Source organism: Astatotilapia calliptera, chromosome 9 (assembly GCF_964374335.1).
Source record: "Astatotilapia calliptera chromosome 9, fAstCal68.1, whole genome shotgun sequence".
NCBI classification, from domain to species: domain Eukaryota; kingdom Metazoa; phylum Chordata; class Actinopteri; order Cichliformes; family Cichlidae; genus Astatotilapia; species Astatotilapia calliptera.
In genome coordinates, this window is record NC_137430.1 from 14,206,036 (window position 1) to 14,216,708 (window position 10,673).

Here is a 10,673-nt window from a genome sequence, read left to right on the forward strand (position 1 = left end):
TCGGCTTTTAAAGAACTTTTTCACGACTTTTTCTGGACCTTTCCACACAAAGCAGCATTTTAAAGGTTTTCTCTCAAAACTTTTTAAGAGTTAAACTTTATTCACATAAATTCAAACACTGAATATATTAAATAAGGAGCTTGTGCTTTACCCTAGACGTCTAAAATAGTGACAGCACTAATATGAACAATGGATCTACTGATTAAAAATACCGCAATGTGTGCATTGTTCCTCAGGAATGTCACTATATTTGACCTGCAACCTTTTTCCATCTACTTCTTTCGCCCTGAGAAAGACCATCTCCTCTGTCATCTAGTCAGCTAAGCTCAATCAGCCCCTAATCCAGAATGACAGTGGGATCAGTGTTTGCAGTAGACAAGGCACTTCCCCTTTTTTTGAGGCATGGTGTGACCTGAAATCTTCCCTGACATTTTTTTTCCCGTTTCCACAAACACGGATCGGGGCTGTAATTCAATAGTCACAAAGAGACAGGGCATCGCGCACCAAAGAATATTTTATTTGCTTGCAGACAGAAGCCTTTTCTTGTTCTTTGACAGCCGTCAGTCTCCCCCAAAACACACAGTTCACACGGCTGACAATAAGAGTCAAAAAAGGGGCCAGGCTTTTTAACATTTTGCAGCATATTTACTTTAAATGTGCTCTTTGCACTTTATAAATTTATAGTAACATAAGAAACAATCCCTTTTTCTGAGTTCTGTCAAACTGCTCCTCTTCAGGTAAATTAAAAGCAGGTAAGAAGGCTTTTCACTAAACTATGTAATTTGATCTGAATGGATTATTAAGCCAAACTTTTGCAAATAACTAGCACACCATAACAGTAACTGAATACATAGATATTGTTATTACTTAGGATTAAGAGGTATGTTACCTTGTGAAGTCAGAATCCTCCCTCTTTATGGTTAGCTACACCTCAGTCGCCAAGGCGATAGTGACGCAGGTCCTAACAGCAAGCCCTTACACTTGGTGTCAGATGACCTCCTCATGTTCACTTTCTCTGGGTGAAAGTACACACGTCCGGTTTTAAACTTTTTATATTTGAAAGATAGCACACAATTCATTATTCGAGAGCGGCAAGATGACTGTCATGAATACAACATGAATGACAGAAGCAGGAACTGTGAGTTATCCAATTTCACATTTTGGGGAAGGACATTTCTGACAGTTTGTGGCAACCCATGACCAACACCATTAAGCTGGCAAGATAAAGTCTGGTCTGTGTAATAGTTTCATCTAACAGATGGCATCACTGCTCAACAAGGCTGAATTATTAATGCGGAGTGCAGTATGGCGCTTCTTCAAACAAATGTTTACATATAGTTTCACCTGAACAAAAGTACGAAACTTCCCCCTTTTGTCATCGCTCAGTGTCGATTCCAGTGAACCTCCCAAACTGACGTTAAAGTGCTCGTGCTGCTGTGTAAACATCCATTATGTAGTATGTGACAATTCACACGAGTTGCATGCATTATTTAAAGGAAAGTGCAGACAAATGTATTTCTCAGCCAAAGAAAACCAAGCAAGCTTTACAGCTGCTATGAAGGATAGTCACAAAATGCCCAGCGGATTGGCCCATTCATGTTTGGCATAAGGCATATTAACACTAATGTCTCCTTAAAACAGATCATGAACTACTAATGCTTCCCTTAGAACAAACAGTCAGCCTCTGTTTTATTTATGACTGCAAAGCCATCAGGCCATTGGTGGCCTTTTCAACTGAGGAAGAGAGATTGCTCATATGTATCAGCAATGAATAGCCCTCATTTGTTTTTTGCCACTACGGAGTCACTGTTTTGTTTTATCAAAAGTTTATGATAGCTGCTGTGAACACTCTGAGTTCATTCAGGGGACCCGTATCACACTCTTTCTTTGGTTAATGAACAAAGCCGAAAACAATCAGAAGTTAACTACGAACAACAACGCATCATTAATGCATGTTTGAATCAAAAGCAGTATTTACAGGATCTATAATACACTTACATTTGTTTAATTTTATTTTTGCTTATTAAGCTGGTTAAATATATTCTAAATAAGATGCCCACCGATTTGGACCTCCCATTTTCTGCCTAAGCTGTCATTGATCGTTTATGCGATTAAATATAGACCTAAATCTCCATCTTATCCAATTAATTCTCTTTGCAGGCATGAGAGTGGCTAATGATGTTATCTTACCTAATTAACCTGTATAGGGATTCAACTCCAGGACAGGGGATTGTTCATCCTTCATCCAAGTGTTCATTATTATCATTACAATCATTATCATAAAAGGGCCAACTTATGATGTTGGCCATTCCACCACTATTAATCTAGATTGAGTCTTTTTTTTTTTTTTTCATTTTGGGGAGGGGGATCCTTTGGGTCATTTTTAATTATCACTAAAAGAATGGGAATTCTTGCAAAGCTGAGTAAGTTCAGTTGTGGTCACAGCAATCACTGCAATCCCACGAGGCCACATTACGCGAATGTGATCCGACTGTCTATGACTGAAGGGACATTTCAGATTTTTGCTGTGTTTAGGGCCCTGTGTCCCAAATACATTGAAACTGTTTCTACAGCTTTCTGTCAGCTTTCCATTTGAGTGTGGGCTTCAACCTATTAACTCCGCATACTTGAAGAAGATCAATAGCCTTCATTGGGCCATGTGTCATTAGCTAATCGGATATTGATGAGGGTATTGACACACACCTAATTAATCTCAGGCCTGGTGCTGGCTTTCATATGTTTCCTTAATTATGCACTTCATCTTAGTCCCAACACATCAGCAGATTTCTGCTTCCTGTGTGACAGTGAGTAAAAGTTACCTGTCAAGTCTCACTCTAGCATTTAAAGTTTTTTTTCCTATGTTGCTCTTTTAAAACTGGTATTAATTTTAGGAGCACTGAAGTAAACAAGCATGTTAAGCACGTTTAGTTCTGAGTCAGTTTCCTAAACCTAGTATTATTGTAATCATTGCCACGGAAATCCTATGTGAAGAATGAGTAAAGCATGCCAGCTTTATGCATGTGTGCACAGAAAGTATGCATACACACACTATATAGGTAGGAGGACCCATGCATTCATGTGCACTTCTTTGCACAAACCTTTCATATACGTTCGCATGTGCTTTGTGTGCAGCTGTATATGTATAACTGTTGTGTTGAAACATCCCGGCTGATCAATAGAACAGCGCGCTGGTGTACAGATGAGAGAGCACCTGAAGGTGACCCTGACTACTAGCATCACCACAGGGCTCCAATAAGCTGCTCCTCAACCGCTGCTCTGCAAACCACAAATCTCCAACTTTTAGCCTGCTGCTGTTGGTTTGATTATTGTTTATAGATACAGCCGAGAATTAAAGCATGGCCCGCAGGCAGCATAATTATTTACAGCTGAAAACTCATATCATTACCAGCATGCTCCTAATTGCCAGAAGTAATATCAATGTTAGTTGATTAAGCTTATTTTTTTCATCTTCACTCTCTGTAATGTGCAGAGATTGTTTTCCCTCAGCATATGGGGTGACGGTTTATCTCAATACAGCTGTTCATCTGGCTTCACTTCTATCCCCCCCCCCCCCCCCCCCCCCCCCCCGCTGTTCATTCCAAAATACAATATTGTGGTATCTTCAGAGGGTAGAGATCGATTGCTCTACTTTTTGTATTTTGCTCACAAGGTCAAAGAAAACACAAGAGATTCATCCTTCATTGCTCAAAAATAATTTATCTCTGTAAAGATTTTCCCTAAATAGACACAGATGTGACTTACAGGAGCAATTGCACATACTGACTCAAGGTGATGTCAGAGTTACAGAGAAAGGTCCAGCGAGATGTAAACCTACCGTTAATTCACAATCGAATGATTAATTCAAACAAATGTTTCTTTGGCCTGGACCTCTCTCCCTTTGCTATGGACTTGTCAAAATATTTCACCCTGTATTTAAGGCAGCAAGAAAGATGAGGCTATTAATAACATCGCCCATGAAGGGAAAATATATAAACCTTGAAGGCTACATTATTATTCGCATGTACTGTAGATTACTCAAACATGAATGTGGCGCTGCAGCACCATAAACCTATTTCTTGGATCCAAGTATAGGAAACTGATGTAAAAAAAAAAAAAGTTTATCCTGTTGTTTTATGCTAAATGTTAAAATTAAAAAGGATGAAACACTGAACTGTATTATATACTGTTTATCTGAAACTGCCTCCTATGCATGTACATAATGCCTTAACATCCACCAGGTTATTGGGAATCCATTCAGTGTTAAGGGCAAGGTTTGGGGTCTGTGTGCGTTTTTACAGAGAAACTGTAATGGCAAAATCTATGACATCTTTTTATTTTAACATCCTCTAATATAGAAAAACCTGCCTTTTAAAACAATACCCAACTGTAACCCTAAACCTTGATGAGTCATTGGTGACCTGTTGGATTTTATAGGCGAGTGAAACTGGAAAAGGTGTTGCTAAGAGTAAGTGTTAGTGCAATTCTGTCAAAAAAGAAAAAAAATTCTGTATCTATTGTCAAAATTTTTTTTCTGAATTCGCTTTGCTGTCTCTTTCACCATAGAGTTCATGTAGATCTATAAGAGCGGGAGTGAGTGACATTTTTTTTTAAAAGTGGCTTGCATGTAAAACCTCAACTTTGGTTTCATCAATCTCGAGAAAAATTGCTGTAGAAAGGAAACTTGCTTTACATGATGCACCATAAGCACATGTGAAAATTTCACATTACTTATTTTGAATGCCTCAAATGTCAAAGAGAAAACAGACGTGGCCCTAAAAGATTGCGTCTATAAGGGAATTAATCACAAGAATCCTTCTCCTGTTTCTATGGTTAAAATTGTGCAGAGGAGTGGAATAATTTTTAAAAGGGCAATGCAAATAGTGATTAAAAGTGTGCCTAGGGTCATCATTAGGGCATGATCTCACAGAAATTGAGAGTAAGAGGGACGTGTTTGAGAAACATTTTGGTGACCAACAAGGGGCTTTTCACATGCAAATGACTCCATATGACAAGAATTTATTATTTATTATTTTTGACAGGCAGTGAGTCTGCCCCTTTTGATGAGCACCCAAAGTGCTTGAGGAAATTAGACAATTGTTAGGAAACTTTGTGCTATAAATACATTGTTTTTCTTTCTTTGCCATTTATTCTGAAATACAGCGAAGACATGTCAGAGTGAAGGACTTATGATCTCTTTTTAAAGATCAGGAAGCCAGAGGCTGCACTCTGTTAGTGGCTCAAAGGGTTGGCGTGTATAGGATACGATAAGAAATACAGTCTGAGACAAGAGTGAACATACAAGTTTGGCTTTATCGATTGCTTCAACTTAACTTTGGTGACTCACAGCAAACATCAAAAGAAATATGTAATATAAAACCGTACTGCTGCTTGGTGATTGGTTATATTTAGCTTAAAGTAGCTTAAGTTTATTGACTTTTTTGAACAACTAAACATCAAAAATGTAACAAAAACATGACATACAATATTGTGTAAAAGTCTTAAGCAGCCAAACTTTCTTTTAATTTGTAATTCATCACTTTATAAGAATTATAAAGTGATAAATCCAAATTTAAAATTTTGGTTCAAATCATCAATATATGTGGAGAAGTCCGGGAGAGAGGTACAACAATGAGTGTGTACCACCTGGAAAGCATCTGATTGGCAACAGCTTCATTTTTCAGCATGACAATGAATGCAAACACAGAAATGCAGTAAAATCATACCTGGATATAAAAACACACAATGAAAGACTATCTGTCATGGATTGGCCTCCCCAGAGCCTAAACCTCAACATTACTTAAGCAGTGTGGGATCATCTCGACAGAGAATAGAACAAATAAGCAGACAACATCCACAGATGATGAAGAAGAAGAAGAGCTCTGAATGCCAATTAAAGAAGCCTGGAGGACTATTCCTGAAGACCACTTAAAGAAATTACAAGAAAGCTTGTTCAAGAAAGTTCGGTTTGTTTTGAAGAAGAATTGATGTTAAGGTTTGCTGGAATTGTACAAACTCTGTTTTGCCTTGTATATTGTATTTCCTTGTATATTTTGGCATGTTCCAATCTAATGCCCTTTGCGTGCAATAAAAAGTGCAATTACATTAATATGTTCATTAATAAATTCTAATTGAATTACAATCCTAACTGTACTGTAATGACACTAAATTATTCCTATAATATATAATAGTGGGAGTAGTTACTTGTGTTTTAAAACCTGACATCAGGTGTGATCACTGCAGATCAGAGTAAATCCAGACATTTTTTCCCTATTAAGTACAGTTTAATTCCTATTATATACACACAGTTGCAAAGCTGGACGAGCTTCTGCTTAGAAAAACCTTCTGTATTCCCGTTTAACTTCATTTCTGAAAAAAAAGTTTCCTCAATAACACAATCTTAAACTTTAACTGTCATTAGAACTGTATGAGAAAATTGTTAACTCGTTGGGTTTGAAAGATTGATTTGATTGAATCTTTATTTTGAACATGTTGAAAAAGTACAACAACATAGAATTAAAAAGAGACAAACAAACAAAGCAAAACAAAAGGAAAACGAGCAACCACAACTACAAATAACTTTCAAAAAGGAGCAGGAAGAAGCATAAGCTTATTTAATCCCACCCCTTTTCCACTATCTAGTAATCAACAGACTACAGAAATACCTCCTTGCAATTACATTATATGTCACATGTATTTTTATTTATTTATTTATTTATTTATTTATTATATATCTATCCATACATACATATATACACATACACACATATACACATTTTCAATAACCCCAGTAACACCTCAAAGGATACACAACCTACAGATATATATACCCATACCAACGTGCACCCGCACACACATGAAAATATTGGACAAGGACACCCTATCAAATCTCTACCTCCTCCCTGTACCCTGCAAAAACCATATCCTTAAACCACTTTTTAAATTGAGCCATGCTCGGACATTGCTTCATGTCTTTACTTAGTCTGTTCCACAGCTTCACTCCACACACAGAGATGCAAAAACTTTTTAATGTTGTACGGATACAAGGATGTTTTAAATTTAATTCCCCTCTCAAATTGTATCCCCGTTCTCTTTTAGAAAACAGTTTTAGAATACTGTCAGGAAGCAGGTTGTTTATTGCTTTATATATAATTTGTGCAGTGAGAAAATGAACCACATGTGTGAATTTTAGAATTTTTGATTTTAAGAATAGTGGATTTGTATGATCTCTGTAACCAGTTTTATGGATTATCCTTATGTCCCTTTTTTGTAATATAAAGATTGATGATAGCGAACACTTGTAAGTATTGCCCCAAACCTCTGCACAGTAATGCAAATACGGTGCAATCAGGGAACAATAGAGAATGTGGAGGGATCTGTGCTCCAGAATGTGTTTTACGTTACTCAAGATCGAAACACTTCTTGAAATTTTGTTATGTATATGATTTATATGAGACTTCCAGTTTAATTTATCATCTATAATCACACCAAGAAACTTATATTCAAGTACTCTTTCAATTTCCACACCATCTATATGAATCTGCACTTGTGCATTTCTAAGGGAATTCCCAAATAAGATTATTTTAGTTGTACTTAGATTTAGCGATAGTTTGTCCCTGTTAAACCATTTTTTAATTTTGCACATTTCTGAAGTAATTGTATCCAGAAGCTCCTTTATATTCCCTCCAGAACAAAAAATATTTGTGTCGTCTGCAAATGATACTAATTTTAATATATCAGATGCCAAAATTATTAAAATAAGAAATAATTTTGGACCCAGTACAGAGCCTTGTGGAACACCGCAAGCAATGTCCAAGCATGATGAGGAACGGACACCCAGCTTCACAAATTGTTTCCTGTCACTTTAATAATTTTTCACCCAGTGCAGTACAACCCCCTTTATCCCATACCGTTCCAGTTTATTAATTAATATGTCATGATTGATTGTGTCGAATGCTTTCTTGAGATCCTGAAATAGTCCAGCTGCATACTGTTTCTGATCTATAGCATTTGTAATCTCCTCAATTGATTCGATTAATGCCAGAGATGTTGATCTTTTTGATCTGAATCCATATTAACTGTCAGAGAGTAATTTATATTTATCTAAGAATTTGTCTAATCATTTATTAAACAGGTTTTCTAGGATTTTCAGTTCATTCTTCTTGACATTCAACAGTTTACCCTGTCAAACAACTTTCTAATGTTGTGATGCTTTGTATTAAATTATAGACAGATAGTATACATAGTATACATTACTGTCATCATTTCCTGACAGTCATGCTTTCACATTCAATGTGAACAGTAAGAACTGCTGTGTAGCACAGAAATGCCTATGTATGTAAATGGTAAATGGTAAATGGTCTGTATTTGTATAGCGCTTTACTTGGTCCTAAGGACCCCAAAGCGCTTTACACTATACACAATCATCCACCCATTCACACACATGTAAGACAACTTAATTAAATATTCAGAGAGGATGTGTGCTTAATTTTTTGAAATCTCAAAAAGTGACTCTAGAAAATACTGTACGCAAGGTTTCTGAAGTTTCTTTAAATCAGTTCATCAAAGGCTCACAAGGACATATCCTGTTTTAATTAATGTACCAGGAAATAGTTGAGCTGTCCAGGTTAACCTCTTTCTGTAACAGCAGCTGATTGCCTCAAATGAGTTCAACCATGATCTCTGAGGTTGGTAGCTAACCCACACGTGTGTCTAAATTTCTAGGAGTACGTTTGAAATGTTAATGTCCAATGAGCAACTCCTCTTAGCTTGTCTTCAGTGGACATGCAACACTGACCCTGAAGGCAGTAGCAAGCTCATTGGACTATTCATAGACTATGTGTCCTCTGCCTCTTGCCTTTTAAGTTTTTTAAAGGGTATAATGTTCACTCTGTGAGTTTAACCTAGATCTCTTTTGAACTTTTAATGATCTATTTCCTACAGTTAATGATTCAACACTCGGTTTACTGCTGTGTGTGTGCACTGACATATTAACGCACAAGGGAAGCAAGGACACATTGAGAACTAGGAGTTCTCTGGGGTAAAATTGCATTTTGCTGTTTGTGTCACTCTCAATGTTGTTGTAGATGTTGTAGATTTCGAAATTTGTATGTGTGTGTGTAATATAAAGGTTCTTTTCAAAATAAGACTTGAAATTTGTCACACATTTTTAGACCAGCAGCTAACTAAACTGCTCAAGCCACAGAAGGCTACATGAGTATTAATCAAAAATAAATAATTAAAGGTTCTACAAAATATCACACCATTTAGTGGCTTACATACTTAATGATTTATTTATTTACAATAATGTAAACATCTATCAGATCAAAAATCAACAGATTTCTACAAAAATATTATTTCACACAGAGCGTGGTGTTTTGCAGTCACTGTTTAGGATGTTTAATAGGTGATAATATATATCTCCCTCCCACCGCTTTACTGATAGCTGGCCTGATCCATGACAGAGGTGAGCTGCTACCCTGGACTGCCTGCTGTAGTTCTCTTTCTTTCATTTTCCAAATCTCTTGTTTCTTGGGATTGTGGCAACTGCTGAATACAAAAGCAGTATGTTACATCAGTGGTCCCCAAGCCCCGGGCCTCGGACCGGTACCGGTCCGTGAGTCGTTTGGTACCGGGCCGCGAGAGTTGAGGCTCAGGTGTGAAATGTATGGTTTTCAGGGTTTTTATCGGTTTTCAGCGTTATTTTGTTATCGTTTTCATCGTTAACTCGGTTTTCCTGGGTCTTTTCACATGTGTTATGAATAAATCTTCTTTTTTTCGGTACCGGTACTAGTTTTATTTTGTTGTATTTATCCGCAACACATTAAAGGCCGGTCCGTGAAAATATTGTCGGGCATAAACCGGTCCGTGGCGCAAAAAAGGTTGGAGACCGCTGTGTTACATGATAATTAAGGGTTAATCAGCATTAAATGAATATGCAACATTTAAGGTTTAAAGACATTTGATCGATAACAGTGACCGACACTGATTTAGGTTTGTGACTTGCATTTTTGAATTGTATGTTTTTACGGAGAATGCTAGGAATATTTCAGTCTGATGATGAGCAAATTATCCAAACTATTCAGGGCATCAACTCTGTCGTCTCTGTTGTTTTTTTTCCTCTGCAGCATGTCACGCAATTTGCTGCTACTCATGTCTTGCAGAGAACTTTGATATATTCTTTCATTTTGTTTGTACTGCTACATTGTCCACTCAGAGCAAAAGCCCAACCTCATGAAGCACCCACAGAACCAGACACCTGGTTTGTCTACTCTAACTAGATGTGTTTACGTTGTTTTCATCCAAAATAATAATGATAATTATTAAAAAGTATTTGTGTAGACAAATGATCACCTAATTCTCTCAGCAATCAAGCAAAGAGACTGACTGAGCTCACGCGTTGCTTTTTATAAGCTAAAAGTGGATTATCATTGCTTGTGTTTGGCTGGCTGTATTATATTGATTGATAGCACATGGATGAGGCTAGGGCAAACACCATCATTACCTGGCTCACCAGAAAAAAGCAGCTAGGAGACATAATGGCGGTTGATTGGCAGGCTTAGCTGCTTATGTGTGGTCTGGCAAAATTATAAAAATATAGTTGCTGGAAATTACATTCTTGAATTGGGAATTGTGTGCTGTGGGCAAAATTTAAGATTAAAATTGAAATAAAATAA